The 19,785-nt window shown below is 46.2% G+C and overlaps 1 long non-coding RNA gene across 4 annotated transcripts in view; it reads right to left on the bottom strand.

Annotated features, from left to right (window-relative positions):
* Window positions 1-6,346: 6,346 nt before the first annotated feature.
* LOC111750712 (uncharacterized) overlaps window positions 6,347-19,785 on the bottom strand; it is a 30,761-nt gene continuing 17,322 nt past the window's right edge. For 3 of the 4 annotated variants that reach the window (XR_010318736.1, XR_010318739.1, XR_010318737.1), the window contains one exon: window positions 6,347-19,785. This exon is cut by the window's right edge. This is a non-coding gene — a long non-coding RNA (uncharacterized LOC111750712). The other variant, XR_010318738.1, reaches the window with a different exon arrangement.

Here is a 19,785-nt window from a genome sequence, read left to right as displayed (position 1 = left end):
CAAGTACCAGGCACTGGGGACACAGAGACATGGCTCTTTTTTAAAGGACCTCAACTACCAGTTTGGAAGCATGATCAATCCATATCTCAACTTCTCTCTCTCTCACACAGACACAAACATATACACATAGATGCATATGAAAATATATGCTATTTAGATGCAATATATGCAAATATCATAATGTATATGCAAACATTTATGTAAATTTTAAAGCACAATACTAAGAGCATGGGGCAGCCCAATGATTTAAAAAGCTAACAAATGCTCTGCAGTAATAGGACCCTGAACAGGGCAAGTATCACTGGAGATAAAGTGGCTCCACGAAGGAGGTAGAACTGAGAGGGGCCCTGAAGAATCCACAGCCTTAAATCAGAACAGAAGAAGCAAAGGCGACCACGGAGGCAAAAAGGGTGTGAGGAAGGGCATGGGAGCTCAGAAAATAACTGCAAAGAAGTAGGTCTTGCCTAAGGCTTTTTTGAAGATTTATACCTCTTTTCCTGGCGGGGTCATTTAAATGGTTAATGCGCTCAGGTGCTAAGCAGAAGCTGGAGATTGGAGTCTACCCAGAGGCACCTTGGAAGAAAGGCCTGGGGACCTACTTCTGAAAAATCAGTCACCGAGAACCCCATGGAGCACAGTTCTACTCTGACACACATGGGGTAGCCACGAGCTGGAATCCACTCAGCTGCAACTGTGTTTTGTTTGTTGATTGGTTGGCTTTTTGATATTCTGTACCTCTGGGTAGTGTTTTGTTTGAAGAAAACGTCCCACTGCAATAAAAAAAGTATTTTCTGAAAACTACTGTTTAAATTAAATCTCATTATCCTACAGATGGGAAAGAGGGGTTGCCAACATCCCATAGCTAGCTCATGGCAGAACTGGGGCTGGACCCGGGTCTCCGGGCTCCCCGTGAGTTGTCCAGGACACTATTACATTTCATATGGTGGAAGCGGGGAGAAACAGAGAAGGCAGGTGGGGCAGAGACTGAGTGGGCTGTGCCTCAGACTCTTGAGTGGTAAAATGAAGGGTCCCTGGGGCCGCTTTCAGCAGCGTACACCCAAAACTGGGACACATCCTATGCACCCCTCCTGCGGGAAAGGCTGCATGGCTTTTCTGCTGCAAACCTGAGTTGTATGTTGTTTTTATTCTTTCCTGCTTGGCTTGTTTTGACACAAGGGAGAGGCTAATTCTCCTGGCAAATGTGGGTAATACAGCAGGGCAAGTGCCCCCCTTGCAAAAGCAGGGACAGCCTCCTCCAACAGTGAGAAACTGGATGTAGGAGTCTGACGGGTCAGCAGCTGACCTCTCTGCTCTGGCCTCCAGTGGCTTCTGCACATCCCACTGGGTCTGCCTTCCCTTACAGTACAGGCTCTGGAGCCAGCCTGGTTCAAATCCCACCTCTGCCTCTTGCTAGCTGTGTGATATTGGGGAAGACAATACACCTGTCAATCTGTTCCCTCATCTGTCAAACATGGCAACTACCTCAGGCATCTAAGAGACAATAAAATAACAATAATAGCTAAATTTACTGAGTGTTCTGAGTGTTTACTGTGTCCCGGAGTCCCTGAGTGGTACAAATGGTTAAGCGCTCAACTACTAGCCAAAAGGTTGGTGGTTCAAACCCACCCAGAGGCGCCTCAGAAGACAGGCCTGGAAATCTGCTTCCGAGAGGTCACAGCCTTGAAACCCTATGGTGCAGTTCTACTCTGTAGGCATGGGGTGGCCATGAGTTGGAATCCACTCGACAAGATCTATGTCCTAGGTACCAGGGGGCGGGTTAACCAGCAAGCGCGGCGCATACTGGCTTGCACCGAGCAAGGTACACTTGAGCTTAATTGTATTTACTTGCTAACCTGTGGTGAGAAATTTGACATGGTGGGGGACAAGAGAAATTGTACACTGCACATTAGTGGGAAGGCACAACTGTGCCTGTGCGCCTTGCTCATTGGGTAATCCAGCCCTGTCAGGCACGATTCTAAGTGTTTTCTATGTATTAACTCAGTAGACCTCACAATACAAATAGCTGTGGATAATTGCTGTATTTGACAGATGAGGAAACTGGTCCCTGAGGAAGTAAGAGGAGGATCTAGACTAGGCTGGACATAACAGGAACCTGCTGGGGGGCTAGGAGAGCTGAGGGAGCTAGGGGTGCCAGAGACACAGGTACCAGCCTGCAGAGACCCAAAGTCCCATTGAGTGTCTTGGCTTCCTTTCAGCACATCAGGGCTGGGGCAGGCAAGGTAATGCTTCCAGGCTCTGCCAGGAACTCCCAGGTACTCAGAATCAGGTAAGGTCTTCTGCTGCACGGCCAGGTCTGGCTTCCCGTGCTCAAGCTCTCTCCTTGGCGTCTGCAGCAGGGGCTGGCATCTCAGCGGTTCCCTGTACACAGTATTCATTTTCCACAGCTTGGATCCTTCACTGACATGCTGTGAGAATGCCTCAGGTATCTTCCTTGAGATGAACAGCTTTCAGGCATTCCGGATTTGGCGGAGTAAGCTGGCGAGTATATTTAAAAGTCCTTTCTGAACATTTCATTGAGATCCGGGGCCAACCTTGTGGGTACACTAAAGAATTTGCCAAACTGCTTCTTCAGAGGGGATATGTATGGGAGGACAGACTTTGCCTGGCCCCAGAGTAGTGCTTCCAAGGCTCAGCATTTGTGTAAGAAGATGCAGAGTGAGATGGAGGCAGGTGTGGCCTCTACTTTCTCAGTCTTCTGCCCAACATCTCCCCAGGCTCTGGAGTAAGGAATGTCTTCAAAACCTAGGTAAGTCTGGGAACAGCCCAGGCTCAACTCTTAGTTCTTAGAAGATCTTAACCTTTTGTCTTTATATCCCAGCATCTAGCACAAGGCCTGGCTCTCAGCAGGAGCTCAATGAATACTGGCTAAATTCAACACAGACTCTGATTCTCCAGCACTTGATTCTGAAATAGCCATACGCATATTTGAGCCAATTGTGTGTGACATGCAACCAGGTCTTTACAACTACCAGTGTCCAGGTTAGAATATTCTACTAATACTTACAGGGCAGTGGGTTGTCCTGGGGATTCTTTGGTGTCCAGTAATTATAACCATGACTGTTGAGTTATGTTATTTAGCTTCCTGATTACTCAAGCTTCCCGAAAGCCATCTCGACTGCCTTTTAAAGGAGGAAATGTTGAAGTGTCAACTGTATTTCCACTTTCCCCCACATATCCTCTACCTCATCAAGCTGGTCTCCTTACTGTCACCGTCCACCCTATTCTTTCCACCAAACCCTTTTTTCCTCACTGCTTACTCTACTTCAGGTGCCCTTCTCTCCCTCTGATAGTGCAGATTCCAACCATATTTCAAGGCCGCACTTGAGTTCATAACTCCCATGAAGCCTTAGAATGATCTGTGCTGCATGAATCTTTTCTTTGCTGTTGCCTCACCTGTTTGCTAGTCCCAGTGTCCCACAGTTTAGCATTAATAGCTCTGGCTTTCTGGTGTGTTTCCCCCAGCCTCCTTTCTGGCCTGTGCCACCACCACTTCATAGACATTTCTTTCTGAGGTCAAGAGAGACATCAGACAGAGCTTGGTCTTGGCTCCACCGATATTTGCCAATTCCATCCAGTGTTCCTTTCTCAGACCTTACTGACTTGGGTGCTGCTGCTGCTCGTCATCCCCTTCTTAAAACCCTACTCCTGAGACTACCTTCCTCTGCCATGACTCTGCTTCCATCTGCTAACCCCGGGCTGTTCTCTCAACCCCTGCGCCCTGTCCCTAGGAGCACCTTCACACCACTGGCTTCACCCCTCACCTCTGAAGGTGACTCCCACACCTTGAGTCCTGACTCATCTAGGAAGACCTGTTGGATGGCTCACTTGGATAGCCCACTGTCACCTCACATTCAACATAACAGCTAAAATTCACTCAATAATCATTTGTTGAGGGCCTGCTAAGGCCAGGATCTGTTCTAGTCATTGGTAGCAAGCCAGATAAAAAGCGCTTGCCCCTCTGTGTCCTTTTCTGTATGTTTATGCTTCAGTAAAAATGAAAAAGGCTCTGACCTCAAGGAACTTGCATTCTAGGGTCAAGATCACAAGTCACCATCCAAGCAGCTTCCTTCTCCAAATTCCCATCACCTATACTCTCATTGGAGCACTGACGGCACAGTGCTTAAGACCTTGCTGCTAATCAAAAGGTCAGCAGTTAAAATCCACCAGCCGCTCCTTGTAAACCCCATGGGGCAGTTTTACTCTGTCCTGTAGGGTCGCAGTGAGTTGGAATCAACTTGATGGCAATATGTAGTACTCTCATTCTCCAAGTTTGTACGGTAGTCACTGGATCCCTCCTTTTTCCCCCATATCTTTAAATCCTTTCTCCTTCCCAGGATGACAATTCCATGACCTCTTAATTTCTAGCAGAAAACATGAGAAAGTGGGAAAACTGAGGCACCTGGATCCACTGCTGTCTCTACCACTTGCTGAATAACCAACCTCTCACCGAGGCTTGAATTTCCTCATCCGTTAAATGACGAGTTTGACCAGATATTCACGAAGGTGCCTCCTGCCTCCAGCACAGGTAAGTCTCCAGTTCACCCCAACCAACAAGTCCAGTGTGAGGTCTGGCACATTCCTCCTGGGCACTCTGAGCAGCCTGAGATGAAAGGCCTTATTCAGAAGGGTAACCTAGTCTGGTGACAGCTCCCTCCAAGTGCTCCTTGGCTCTCTCTCCAGCCAGCCTGAACTTTTACTGTTTGCACCCTTATGACTCTGGATGATGTGACCTTGAGTCAAGCCAACCGCATACTGCTGCTGGGACCTCTTCTGACCTGACTGCCTGTAACTGGGGGCATTCTCACCTGCTGACTTCAGACCCTGCTCTGTTTCCACAAACTGGCCTGACTTGTGGCTGTACAACTTGGATGCTGCTGCTAGCCTGACTCTGAATCCTCCCTGGGCCATCACCATGGCCTCTGCTGATGGGTCTGCCTTGGCCCTGGTCTCTGCCGCGTCCTCCAAGTTCACGCCATCTGCAGGGCAGGGTTCCTCATCTTCCTGTGATTGATTCATTCACTCTACAAATATTCACTACAATGTCTACGCCATGACAGGCACTTCTCCAGGTAAGAGATGCACCAGGATGGAACTCAATCATTTCCCACACCAACATACCCCATTCCTAGCACAAGCTTCCCTACTGAAGGAAGGCTTTATCCAACTCACCACCGTCAAATTCTTTCTCTCGACAAGTATTTACTGAGCACCTACTATGTGCCAGGCTCTATTCTAGGCACTGTAATAGAACAGCAGTTTGGGGAAAGGCAACTTTCTATGTAGTATAATGGTTAAGGGCATGGGCTTTGCAGCCAAAATCTTAATTGTGTGACCCTGGGCAATTACAAAACCTAATTCTTGAAGACCTAGATGGTGCCCGGCTACAACTGATGACTGCCCTGATAGGGAACACAACAGAGAACCCCTGAGGGAGCCGGAGAGTAGTGGGATGCAGACCCCAAATTCTCATAAAAAGGCCAGACTCAATGGTCTGACTGAGACTAGAAGGACCCTGGTGGTCATGGCCCCAGACCTTCTGTTGGCCCAGGACAGGAACCATTCCCAAAGCCAACTCTTCAGACAGGGATTGGACTGGACAATGGGTTGGAGAGGGATGCTGGGAAGGAGTGAGCTTCTTGGATAAGGTGGACACTTGAGACTATGCTGGCATCTCCTGCCTGGAAGGGAGATGAGAGGGTAGAGGGGGTTAGAAGCTGGCGAAATGGAAACAAAAAGAGAGAGTGGAGGGAGGGAGCGGGCTGTCTTATTAGGGGGAGAGTAACTGGGAGTATGTAGCAAGGTGTATGTAAGTTTTTGTGTGAGAGACTGGCTTGATTTGTAAACCTTCATTTAAAGCACAATTAAAAATTATAAAAAACAACCTGAGTCTCAGTTTCTTCATTTGAAAACAGGTGTAATAATACCCATTTTATAGTACTTAACTGATAAGCATGTCTAAGGAATAAATGAGATGGCCCGTGTAAAATGCTGAGAACAGTATATGGCGCACAGTAAACACTTGGCTATTAACAATTTTTATTTTTATGTGAGTCCAAAGGTGTTAGCCCCTATTTATGCCAAGAATCCCAAGAGGCCCTGTCCCACCTCATAGAAACAAGGTCTTAACAGTGCTTTTGTAGATGAGTATTGACAGAATGTGGCCCCAACTTCAGTACAGCTAACAGAATAAGAAGCGCTGGGGGCACGGTGGTTAAGTGTTCAGCTGCAAACCGTCAGCTGTTCAAATCCAGCAGCCACTCCTTGGAAACCCTATGAGGCAGTTCAACGCTGTCCTATAAGTTAGAATCGACTCAACAGCAATGGGTTTGGGTTTTTTGTTTTTTTTTTTTGAACAAAGAATAAAAGATTCCTGCACAAGTACTATACATGATCTTGATGCTCTCACTGGGTTAGCCTTGCAGATAGCACTAAAGACAAGGACACCAAAGCTTACTGAGGAGAAGATATCTGCAATACATATATCTAACAATATGTAAAGAGTTCTACAAACCAGTAAGAAAGAGGAAGACAGCACAGTAGAAAAATGGGCAAAAACCTGAACAGGTTTAGGTCTCCTCCGCTACTTGAAAATAGGGCATTCTTATGAAACCTTTTATAAGCTGAAACGGCCATAAAGTGAAGAAGCAATTACCATAAATTTACACCGGAAAATTTTTTGAGCACTCCCAGACCCCAACTAAACCTACCAAATCATACCAAGTAACACATAAACCCCTTACGAGTTCTCAGGGTTTTCTGAAACCTTAGGACACAAGATGAATCGCGGTAACATGCAGATGCTCACAGACAAAGCTCAGAGCTACGGCAGCTGACGCTGAGATGCTGACTGTAGTTCCTGGGCAAGGAGCTTGGCGAAGCCACTTTCGCTGCTCAGGGTGCGCGCTGCCTCTTTAATGGCTTGCTGCAAACAAACGCTGAACGCTATTTCTGCTTTGCACTTTTTTTCGTAAAAGTGAAAATCCTCTTTGAATTTCTTTCAGTTAGCAAAAATAGGTACTAACGTAGCTCTTTCATAAAAGCGAGTGGCATAACTCGAACTTTTGGAAAGCGGGGGATACCTGCACTTCACAGAAAGAATACTCAATGGCCAGTACCGTGAAAACACACATTCAGACCACAGGGCAATACCACTACACACCCACCAGAATGAGTACAATGAAAAGGAAAGAGAATATCAAATACTGGCAAAGAGCAGTGCAACCAAAACTTTCATACTTTTCTGGTGGGCGTATACTGTGTTTTTACACAAATAGCACACGCCTTCTACATTTGTTTGCCAGCTGCACCCTCCCTCCGCAAAGTATTTTCATAAACGCCACTACGCCGATTTTTTTTACATGTTGCTGTAAAAAAAATTAGTATAGCATGCTTACAAAAATACCTTGAGGGAGGATACAACTGGCAAACAAACATGGAAGCACATATTATTTACGTAAAAATACAGTAATTGGCACAACTGCTTTGGTAAATAACTACGATCCAGCAATCCTACTCGTAGGTACATACCTAACAGGAATATAACATATATACACAGAGACATACCTACATTCAGGTCCCTGGCTGGTGCAAACGGTTGGCGCTTGATTATTAACCTAAAAAGGGAGTCCTGGTGGCACAGTAGTTAAGCACTCAGCTGCTAACTGAAGGCTGGCGGTTCGAATCCACCAGCTGCTCTGCAAGAGAAAGATGTAGTGGTCTGCTTTCATAAAGATTTACAGCCTTGGAAATCCTATGGGGCAACTGTACTCTGTCCTACAGGGTCGCTATGAGTTGGAATTGACTTGACAGCAATGGTTTGGTATTAACCTAAAAAGCTGGCAGTTTAAATCCCACTCAGTGGCATAACCAGGGACGGATTACCCAATAAGCAAGGTAGTCAGGGCTAACTTGTGCTTACTTACTAATCTGTATTGTACAATTTCACCTGTAGTACACAACCATGTGGAATTAAATGTACACTACAGACTACTAAGTAAACACAGGTAAATTCGTGTGCACCTTGCTTACAGTAAGTCTGTGTATAGCTTGCTCACCGGTTAGTCCACCCCTGTGCATGACAGAAGAAAGGCCTGGCAATCAGCTTCTGTAAAGATGACAGACAAGAAAACCCTATGGAGCAGTTCTACTCTGTAACACATGGGGTTGTCATGAGTAGGAATCAAAGTTTTTTGTTTTTTAAATAAACATACTCACTCACCAAAAGACACGTACAAGCATATTCATAACAACGCTATTTGTAATACCCAAAATACCCAAAATCTGCAAACCCAAACCCAAACATCCATCAACAGGAGATTAAATAAATTGTGATCAGCTAATAAAACAGAATATTATACAGCATGAGCAAAGAAAACTACGCTGGCGCACAACACGGATGAATCTCACAAGCAAAACGCTGAGTGAAAGACGCCAGATGCAAAAGACAACACTGCGTGCCTCCATTTATTTAACCTGAACAACAGGCAAAATCCATCCGTGATCTTAGGAGTCAGAACAGTGGCTCCCATCATAGGGGCTGTTAGTGACTGGAAAGAAGCACGGGGCATTTTCCGAGGGGCCTGGTGATTTTGTTTATTTTCTTGATCTGGGTGTTTGTTACACGGTGTCCTCACTTTGTGCTGAACACTTACAATTTGTTCACTTTTCTGTGTATGTATTATACTTCAATAAAAAAATTACTGGGAAAAAAAAAAGCTAAAGAAAAAGATATATCAGAGAAAATGGGCATTTATCCAGATGGGTTGTTACCTCGACAACAATAAGATTTTAGTACCTACCATCTCTGCTCACAAAATCTAAAGATATATATACATTTCTGATCACTTTCATGCTGCATTTTAATATACTACAGAGCTGTTTCTCTATAAAACTTTGGTACCATATAAAATATACACACCTTTTCAAAACTCTGAATTAATTTGTCAAGGTTTAAGTTCTATGAGAAAGACTCAAAAAACAAACTCAGTTTTAGAAACGCATGTTGAAATACGAAGTGATTTTTATTCTAAGGTTTTTAATGAGCCAGAACTGGTGGGGGTCCAGGGTGAAGGGAGTGAAACCCAAAAACACTGATGGACAGAGGAGAGGATACCGTTCCAAACCAGCAATCCAGGGCTTAGATTTCCAGTATCCAGCAGAGTGCAAATAACCAGGCCTGGAAGCCAGGAAGCCCAAGCAGAAGCCAGAAGCTCAAAGGTAAATTCAGGATCTAGAAGCAAGGTAGTAGCTAAGTTGTGAGGTAGCTCAGGAACAAAGGCAAAAGAATCCAGAATGTTGGTGGATGACTGGAAGATGCCAGGTGATCAGGAGAGAAGTGAGCTACGCTTCCTGACCCAGGGCAGGAAACAGCAGCTGGGTGTGGGCAGCCTTGGTATATAAGGAAGTCACTCCAGCTGACAATGGAATAAGACAACATGCCCTTGGGCACGCTCTGACCTGTGGCAGGGATGAGCAAGCCAGGCTTACCAGGAAGTTCTTTCTCTACCAGGTGTGACTTTCTAAATAGACACATGCTGGTCTGTTAAATCCATTCAAACACTGATCATCAGTGAACAGGACTTTTGAGGCTTGTGGTTCGAAAGCCTGGTGGCCAGCTAAAATAGCAGTAACCTAGAACCTGGATCCCTGAGCCCACAATCATCATCTCAGTCCTTTACATGAGAATAAGAGAAGCAGTGAGCCGACACTCCAAGAGCATCAAGGACCTGCTGTTTAATCCCTTCCCCAGAGATCTCCCCAGGGGATAGGAAAGAGCCCTCGTAGCACAGCAGTTCAGCACTCAGCTACTAACCAAAAGGCTGGCAGTTCAAACCCACCCAGCAGCTCCACAGGAAAAAGACCTGGCCATCTGTTCCTGTAAAGATTAAACCAAAAAAAACCCAGTGCCGTCGAGTCGATTCTGACTCATAGCGACCCTTTAGGACAGAGTAGAACTGCCCCACAGAGCTTCCAAGGAGCGCCTGGCGGATTCAAACTGCTGACCCTTTGGTTAGCATCTGTAGCACTTAACCGCTACGCCACCAGGGTTTCCATTACAGCCTAGAAAATCCTATGGGTAGGTCTACTCTGTAACATGGGGTTGCTGTGAGTTGAAATCAACTCAATGGCATCCGACAACAGGCAGACAGGAAACTCAAAAAAAAAAGGGTAATCCTAAAGTCATTTGTAAAATGTCATTTACTCCCCTAAGCCACAGTGGTTAAGAGCTCGGCTGCTGATCAAAGAGGTCGGCAGTCTGAATCGACCAGCTACTCCTTGGGAACTCTACGGGGCAGTTCTATTCTGTCCTATGGGTCGCCAAGAGTCGGAATTGACTTGACAGCAGCAAGTTTGGTTTTTGTTGTTGTTTTAGTTGAGAACTACTTTCCGAACTGTTTGATATGGGCTCACCACAACACATACTTGTCCCCCTCCCCAGCAGACATAGAAACGCAGCGAGTGTACCAGAGATGGGAATAACGTGGGGATGTGAACCGGGGCAAGGATGTCAAACGCATCCCGGGACAGCAACTCCCCTTAGTTCCCAGGGCGTTGGGCTGCCAACTTCTTTCCCCACCACTCCCATCACCTCTTCTCTGCCCGTATCATAAAGTTCTGCTCACATCACAACTCAAGAGTCCTTTAAAGTTTTCCTGAAATTAAAACAGTCACCAACCGTATTCTAGAATCCACACACAGTGAACACCCCCTCATTATCTAGTGCAACCTAAGGTCCTTACTCTGGAAGACTTCTCATTTCCTTTTTCTGGTCTTCAATCAGCCTTGCCAACTGCCGGAGAATCCTGTTGGCAGACAGGAGATGCACTAGGTGGCTGAGGGATGAGGCAACAGTTTTGGAACTTTTATCAGGGAGGCAACATCATGCCCTCCAGTGCAATGAGTGTGTTTACTACCTTTTAGAGAACCGTAGCAAGCAGAAGTCAGTTCTGCAGGGCAGAGCAAACACCTCAGTGGCGGCAAGAGAGAAAGAAAAACAGTTCCAGGCTAGACTCCTAACATTCTCACGTGATGTTTGCCTGGAATGGCTTCCCTGTCACCCTTGAAGTTCATTTCAAAGGTTATCAGCACCTAATATGTCAAGTTCATAGCTTATTTACCTGCACTAGCAACACAAACCCACCTATAAGGCCTGCTTGGAATACATATCTGCTCAGAGTGGTATTTAGTGGGAAACATACCCTGTGAGGCTTAAACAACTCCCTGGAAAAAACTTCCAGAATATAACCATGTTAAGACACGAGTATGTCACTAACAGGGTTCACTGTAAATGCTGAGGAGAAGGGGAGCAGGGCACAAAGGGAGAAGACAACAGCTGACAGATCCTGGTTTCAAATGAACGAAAGGACAACTTAAAGCCATTTCTATAAAATGTTCCCCTATACCAGGGTGAGGAGATCCGTGTGTCATGCAGATGGTTTGTGCTCAACTACTAACCAGAAGGTTGGCCATCACCAAGAGTAAAAGGAAAACCTACAGACTGGGAAAAAATTTTTGCCTACGACATATCCGACAAGGGTCTAATCTCTAAAATCTATAAAATACTCGAACACCTCCACAACGAAAAGACGATCCAATTAAAAAATGGGCAAAGGATATGAACAGACGCTTTACCAAAGAAGACATTAAGGCAGCTAACAGAAACATGAGGAAATGTTCGCAATCACTAGCCATTAGAGAAATGTGAATCAAAACTACAAAGAGATACCATCTCAATCCTACATTACTGGCACTAATCAAAAAAACAGAAAATAACAAATGGTGGAGAGGTTGCGGGGAGACTGGAACTCTTATGCCCTGCTGGTGGGAATCCAAAATGGTACAACCACTATAGCAAACTATATATATATGGCCTCCTTAAAAAGCTAAAAATAGAAATACCATACTCTCCAGCAATCCTACTCCCAGGAATACATCCTAGAGAAATAAGAGCTGTCACATGAATAGACATATGTACACCCATGTTCACTGCAGCACTGTTCACAATAGCAAAAAGGTGGAAACAACCTAAGTACCCATCAACAGATGAATGGATAAACAAATTATGGTAATTACACACAATGGAATACTATGCAACAATAAGGAACATTGATGAATCCCCAAAACATCTCACGACACGGATGAATCGGATGAATCTGGAAGGCACTATGCTGAGTGAAATAAGCCAATTACAAAAGGACAAATGTTATATGAGGCCACTTGTCTCAGTTATCCAGTGTTGCTGTAACAGAAATATCACATGTGGATAGTTTTACCAAACAAATTTATTCTCTCACAGTCTAGGAGGCTAGAAGTCCAAATTCAGGGTGCCAGCTCTAGGGAAGGCTTTCCCTCTCTGTCAGCTCTAAGAGAAGGTCCTTGTCATCAATATTCCACTGGTCTAGGAGCTCCTCAGCACAGGGACCCCAGATGCAAGAACGCACTCTGCTCCCAGCTCTTCTTTCTTGGTGGCAGGAGGTCCCTCTCCTCTCTGCTCCCTTGTCTTTTACATCTCAAAGGAGACTGACTCAAGATACAAACTAATTCTCTAGATTGCATCCTACCTCATTAACACAACTGCCTCTAATCCTGCCTCATTAACATCATAAACCAAAACCAAAAAACCAAACCTGCTGCCATTGAGTGATTCCGACTCACAGCAACCCTGTAAGACAGGGTAGAACTGCCTCCTAAGGTTTCCAAGGAATGGCTGGTGGATTTGAGCGGCTGATCTTTTGGTTAGCAGCTAAGCTCTTAACCACTGAGCCACCAAGGCTTCCGTTAACATCATAGAGCTTAGGATTTACAACACACAGGATAAATACATCAGATCACAAAATGGAGGACAATCACACAATACTGGGAGTCTTGGCCTGGCCAAGTTGACACATATTTTGGGGGGACACAATTCAATCCATGACACCACTATTATAAAAACCCAAGAAAAGGTATACACATAGAAAAAAACAATTTTTTGATGGTTACAAGCAACGGAAAGGGTGGGGAGGGGAAATTACTAACTATATAGTAGACAAGTGTTAACTTTGGTGAAGGGAAAGACAACACACAATATAGGGAGGTCAGCACAACCTGAACAAGGTAAAGTCATAGAAGCTTCTTAGACACATCCAAACACCTTGAGGGACCCAGTTACTGGGGCTGAGGACTGAGGACCGCGGTCTCGGGGGACATCTAGGTCAACTGGCATAACATAGTTCATAAAGAAAATGTTCTACATCCTACTTTGTTCGAGGATCTTCTGGAGTCTTAAAAGCTTGCAAACATTCTGTGTAAGATACCTCTATTGGTCCCATTCCATCAGGAGCAAAGGAGGATGAAGAAAATCAAAGACAAGAGGAATACATTAGTCCAAAGGACTTACAGACCACATGATCCATAGCCTCCATCAGTCTGAGCCCTGAAGAACCGGATGATGCCCAGGTACCAATGCCACCTTCTCTGACTGGGATCACAACAGAGGGTCCTGGACAGAGCAGCAGAAAAATATAGAACAAAATTTAAATTCACAAAAAAAGACGAGACTTACTGGTCTGACAGAGACTAGAGGAACCCTCGAGGCTATGCCTTGGACGCCCTGCTAATTCAGAACTGAAGCCACTCTAGAAGTCTACCTTTCAGCCAAAGATTAGACACAGGCCTTTAAGACAAACAACACGTGAGGAATGTGCTTCTTAGTTCAATCAAGTATGTAAGACCAAATGGGCAACACCAGCCCAAAAGCAAAGATGAGAAGGCAGGAAAACTGGAAAAATGGATGCAGAAAACCCAGGGTGGAAATGGAAAGAGGGAGGGTGCTGACACATTGTGGGGACAGCAACTAACGTCACAAAACAATTTGTGTATAAAGTTTTTGAATGAAAAACTGTTTTGCGCTATAAACTTTCACCTGAAACACAATCAAAAAAAAAAGGTTGGCAATTTGAACCCACCCAGTGGTGCTGCAGAAGGCTTGGAGATCTGCTTCTGTAAAGATCTGTTGTTGTTAGGTGCCATCGAGTCAGTTCCAACTCATAGTGACCCTACGTAAAACAGAACGAAACACTGCCCGGTCCTGTGCCATCTCACAATTATTGTCATGCTTGAGCCCGTTGTTGCAGCCACTGGGTCAGTCCATCTCGTCGAGGGTCTTCCTCTTTTCTGCTGACCCTTTACTTTACCACGTGTGATGTGCTTCTCCAGCGACTGATCCCTCCTGATACTATGTCCAAAGTATGTGAGACACAGTCTCGCCATCCTTGCTTCTAAGAAGCATTCTGGTTGTACTTCTTCCAAGACAGATCTGTTCATTCTTTTGGCAGTTCATGGTATAGTCAATATTCTTTGCCAACACCGCAATTCAAAAGCATCAATTTTTCTTTGGTCTTCTTTATTCATTGTCCAGCTTTCACATGCATATGAGGCGACTGAAAACACTATGGCTTGGGTCAGGCGCACCTTAGCTTTCAAGGTGACATGTGAAGATTACAACCAAGGAAACCCTATGCTCTACTCTGTAACACAAGGGGTCACCATGAGTCAGATTTGATGCAACAGTAGTGGATTACACCAGGGTTTCTCAACCTAGCACTATTTGACACTTTGGCATGCATGCTTTGTTGTAGGTGGCCGTCCTGTGCACTGCAGGATATTCAGCAGCATTCCTGGCCTCTACTCAATAGATGGCAGTTGCATCCCTCTCCTCCCCAGCTGTGACAACCAAAAATGTCTCCAGGCATTGCCCCATACACCCTGGGGGGCTGGGTGGGAGAGACTGCCTTATACCAATAAACCATGTCACAAAGATCCCAGCCCTGCATAATCAGTGTTACCATCTATATTGGAAAGAGCTGAGAAAATTCAGCCTGGTCATTATCTCCTTGGGCATTAAGGAAAAAGGGGCTCTCCTAGAGCAAACCAGCGTATCAAATCTGAGAAGTGGGAAGAGGCCCATAAGGGGAAGGTGTTCTTACCAGCAGACCCACTACTCTCAATTCCACAAAACCTATCAACTCCCAGATACAACCCACATCAGAAGACTGAGCGAGCAAAGAGAAATCCTTGGCCGTCAGAGTCTCACAGCCCACCCACAGCCACCCCATCACAACTTACCTCAGGCGTTGGGCATACAGATTTCTGGGAAGATGGAAAGTACCTCAAAACCTCGTTCAAGGGGCCATCCCAGCTCTTCCCCTTCCTCCATTCATCAGCTCTGACCCAAAGGCGTCCTGAGGATGCCAAATACCCTAAGAGAAAAATCTATCAAAGCTCAGGTCTTGTCTTCCAGGCCTTTTGAGTCAAGGTTGGCAACACCACCAAAAGCAATGAAAGAATTTGTAGGCCAAGGTAAAGTACTGAAGTGAGAATTCCACAGTAACATGAGTGGGGGATGGGAGACCCAAAGCCCAGGTCAGCATCAGCAGTGGGGTTAAGCCAAGTCTAAAGGGGCAGGACCAGGGAGGTGGTCATAGATGCCCAGGTCCTCCAGGACGGGCTGACAAGCTTCTGGGCCTTAGAAACGGAAAGAGCCTGTGTAGCCACAGACTTGCTCCAGTAGAGGCAACGGTAACTGCGTCACTGACCATAAATCTAGTCCACTTGGGGCTGGCTTGGCTCACTACAGGCTGGCCCCTCAGCAGCTACAGTTTTGCTAAATTTAGTGCTGTTCCAAGCCACCCAAACGACTCTGCTCTTCGTGTCCATTTCAAGTTCACCTGGGGACAGACAGAGACGAGCAGGACTTGTCAAGAAGAGATCTGCCCTCGTGTGACCCTATCCCATCCCACTGAAGTCAGGGGCCCAGGCAAGCAGGAGACGGGAAACCATTGTCAGGTGTCTCCAGGGTTCTGAAAGTAGTCTTTGCCCCCAAGGCAGCACTCAGAGTGAAAAGGGGCACAGGCCCCAGGGGGAACACCCCTCCCTCTGCCCACCTCATCCAAACTTCACTCTTTGGGAGTCACAGATTTGAGGGCAGGAGGGGTCCTGCTCCCTCAGAAAAGGGGCTGGAGTTACACTATATAGGGTGGTAGATGGTACAGAAAGACACCCTGAGGACAGGCCTGGAGGAAGACCCCTCGGCAATGCTTTGGATAATCTTAGATAAAACTGCCTTCAATCAGGTATTCAGGATCACTAAAACAGAGAGGTTAACGTAGTGGTAGCCCAGAATTTCAAAATCTCATGGACTACAGACATTTTGGAGCTACTGAGGCTGGAGGAATCCCTGAAACTATTGCCCTGAGATAATCTTTAAACCTTTAACCAAATTAAAGTTTAGCTTAGCTAGTAAAAAACGTCTGCCCCACATATGGGGTCTTAAAAGCTTGAGAGCGGCTAAGATGCATGAATTTGTCCCATCCCACTTTATCCAAAGGAGAATGAAGAACACCAAAGACAGAAGGGAAATATTAACCCAAGACACTGAAGGACCATATAAACCAGAGACTACACTAGCCTGAGACCAGAAGAACTAGACAGTGCCCAGCTACCACCAATGACTGCCCTGATAGGGAACACAACAGAGAGTCCCGGACAGAGCAGGAGAAGAGTTTGCTGCAGGACTCAAATTCACATGAAAAGACCAGACATAATGGTCTGACAGAGACTGGAGGAACCCCCGAAACTATGGCCCCTGGATGCTCTGTTAACCCAGAACTGAAACCATTCCCGAAGCCCACTCTTCAGACAAAGATTAGACAGAACTGTAAAAAGAATAATAATACTTGTGAGGAGTGGCTTCTTAGTTCAATCAGGTACACAAGACCAAATGGGCGGCTCCTCTCCAGAGGCAGGATGAGAAGGCAGGAAGGGACAGAAACTGGCTGAACGGACACAGGGCAACCCGGGGTGGAAAGTGGGAGTGTGCCGTCACATTGTGGTGATTGCAACTAATGTCACAAAACAATACGTGTACAAATTTTTGTATGAGAAATTAACTTGAGCTGTAAACTTTCACCTGAAGCACAATTTAAAAAAATGTAAAAAAATGTCTGCCTTGAGCACCGTGCTCTTTTGAAGAACTATCTATATGGGATCAAATTGACAACAGCAACTGAAAAGATCAGACAGGAAGCTTAGGGGCCATGAGTTCACGTTAATGGAGGAGGAACGACTCAGAAGAGGAAGGTGAGAATGGCTGCACAACTTCAAGAATATAATCAATGTAGTGAACCGCACACGTAGAAACTGCTGAACTGGTGTACTTTCCGCTGTGTATATTTTCAACAACAAAAAATAAAATAAATTATAGAAAAATAAAAGGTAGTACTTCCCAAACTTGTCTGATGTTGTGATCACCTGGGAAGTTTCAAAAACTACCGGTGCCTGTGTCTCACCCCCAGAGGCTGACTTAATTGGCCTGGAGTGTGTGGCCTGGACTATGGAGCTTTTAAAAGATCCCCAGGTGATTCTAATGTTCAGATAAGTTTGAATTAAGAAGATGGGCTTCTGTCTGCATGAAGTTCTGCCTTGAGACTTGGGGCGAGAGGCGGCTTCCTGGCCCAAAGACTCCATCGCTATGTGACCGTGGGCAAGTTATTAGCTGGTGTGCCTCAGTGTCATCAACTCTACACGGCACACAACAATCTCTAACACCTATCTGGGGTTCCGGTGAAGACTGAATGAGACAATCCGCGTAAAGTACATACAATAGGTCCTTAGCAAGCACTCAGTCAAAGAATCATTGCTGTTGCTGTTGTAATGATAACGAGGAGGAGAAAAAGGAAATCCAAGAACCAGATTCATGCTGCCGGAGGAAGAGTCTCTAGGACTGAAACTGGGACTGTCTTGAGAAAAGGAAGGGGAGGTGGGAAGGGGAGGAGAGGCTCCCCAGGGTTCTGACTTCGGAAGAGGACCACCCTCCCTGTCTCGGTCCTCATCATTCCTCCTACCTTCGATGACCTCCTTCTCCTTATCTTCCTAAATTCTTTCACCATTCAGGCCCCAGGTCTGACCACTCAAGGGCTGACTCCCTTCTCAGGTCTCCAATCACACTTACCCCCACGCCCTTGACTTTGGAACTTTATCATTTGCTACACTGACCTGCAACCAGCCAAATTATGATCTGTCCATGGGATGGGTGAATGCTTCGATATGCACTAGTCTTGTCTCTTCAAACAGTCCACGAGCAACTTCAGGGAGGGCCTGATCCTCATGGTTCTGTGTGTCCCTACTGCACCTAGCACCGTGTTGGGAATACAGCCCTTAATTAATAAACATGTGTGGAATGAAAACACATGTTGAGCCAGCAGAGCTAACTGCACAGCAGAAAGGAACTAGGCTCAGTGCCCAGGGGAAGCAGAGCTAGCACCCAAGGCCCAGGGAATTCTGGACTCCCCGTGCCAGCCATACAAGGACATACCACCAGTCCATTCCATCACCAGAGAGAGACCCCATCCACCCATTCCGAGGTGCTATCTGTACTAGCACCCACAGCAAAAGGAATGCCGAGCAAACAATTCCATGTCCCCAGGATCCCTGCCATCCCCAAGCCTTACAAGTGAGTCTGCTCCTCTGGTCGCTCCTGCTCCAAAGCCACTGACCCCCTTGATTCCTTAAACCCAACACAGCCAAGCAAAGCCCAGCTCTGCCCACATGGGAGTCCAGGGCAGCTGGCCACCAACAGGCTATAAGCCTCTTACAGATTAAAGGTCCTAATTTAAACCTCTATTTGAGGTACGACAAGTGGGTCAGCGCTCGGCAGGCCAGCCTGCACAGTTGATGGAAGGTGAGGCAACTGTGACCCAAGAAAGGCTCCCCTCCTTTGGGGCAGAGATGAAGCCAGGGGAACCGTGGATCTAATGGAGTCAGCGAGGGGCAGCCAGCCCATTCCAATTCACCAGGAATCTGCCCACAGATGGTGAGAACCTGACAAAGAGACAACATGGGAGAGTCACAAGTTGGGATGGCTTCCTCTCCCTGTGCTGCCCTTGACATGCAGGGATGGAGGAGATCTGCTGCTGAAACAAAATAAGAACAAAAAAGCAACGACAAGGAAATAGCTAACGAAGCCAGGAACCACAGGAGAAAAGAGAAGCTGCACGTAGGGAATCACACCCTGGGTGACTAGGGAGGCGAAGACGGCCCATACCAAAGGGACCTCTGCTCTGACCCTGGCTGGGGTTTTCCTGGCCTCTCTCCCCAGCTCCTCTGCAGCGGGAGACACCAGGCACCAGAGGAGGGGCAGGGCGTGGATAAGCAGTTGCAGATGGCCCCAGGATCATGCTGGAAGGGCCTGACTCTGGCTGCTCTTAAGTTTAAAAAAAGAGGCCTCTCACCACATATGTCTCCATGGAGATGGTCTGGGGAAGTGGCCGGAACCCACTGTCTATTCTAAGAGCAAAAAAACTCTTCTGAGACGAGGTTACTCAAATGTTGTAGACCCTGACACATAGCAAGAAGCTGTACATGGTGACTCAGCACACACACGTATGGGCACCTGTGTATATGCACATCTGTCTGTAAGGTTCTATAAAGCCCTGGTGGCCCACTGGTTAAGCGTTTGGCTGCTAACCAAAAGGTTGGCAGTTTAAACCCACCAGCCACTCCACAGAAGAAAGGCCTGGTGATCTGCTTCTATAAAGATTACAGAAAACCCTGTCAGGCAGTTCTACCGTCACACGGGGTTGCTATGAGTCAGGATCGATTTGACAGCACCCAGCAACAGTAAATTAGTTATGTAACTGAAACAAAGCTCCATGCAATCATACTCATCCTTACTACGTACCATGCAATCCATTATTTTTTATTATAATCCTTTTTTTAAAAAATGCT

This window comes from Loxodonta africana, chromosome 20 (assembly GCF_030014295.1).
Source record: "Loxodonta africana isolate mLoxAfr1 chromosome 20, mLoxAfr1.hap2, whole genome shotgun sequence".
Classification (NCBI taxonomy): Eukaryota; Metazoa; Chordata; class Mammalia; order Proboscidea; family Elephantidae; genus Loxodonta; species Loxodonta africana.
This window is presented reverse-complemented; position numbering and strand designations above follow the sequence as displayed.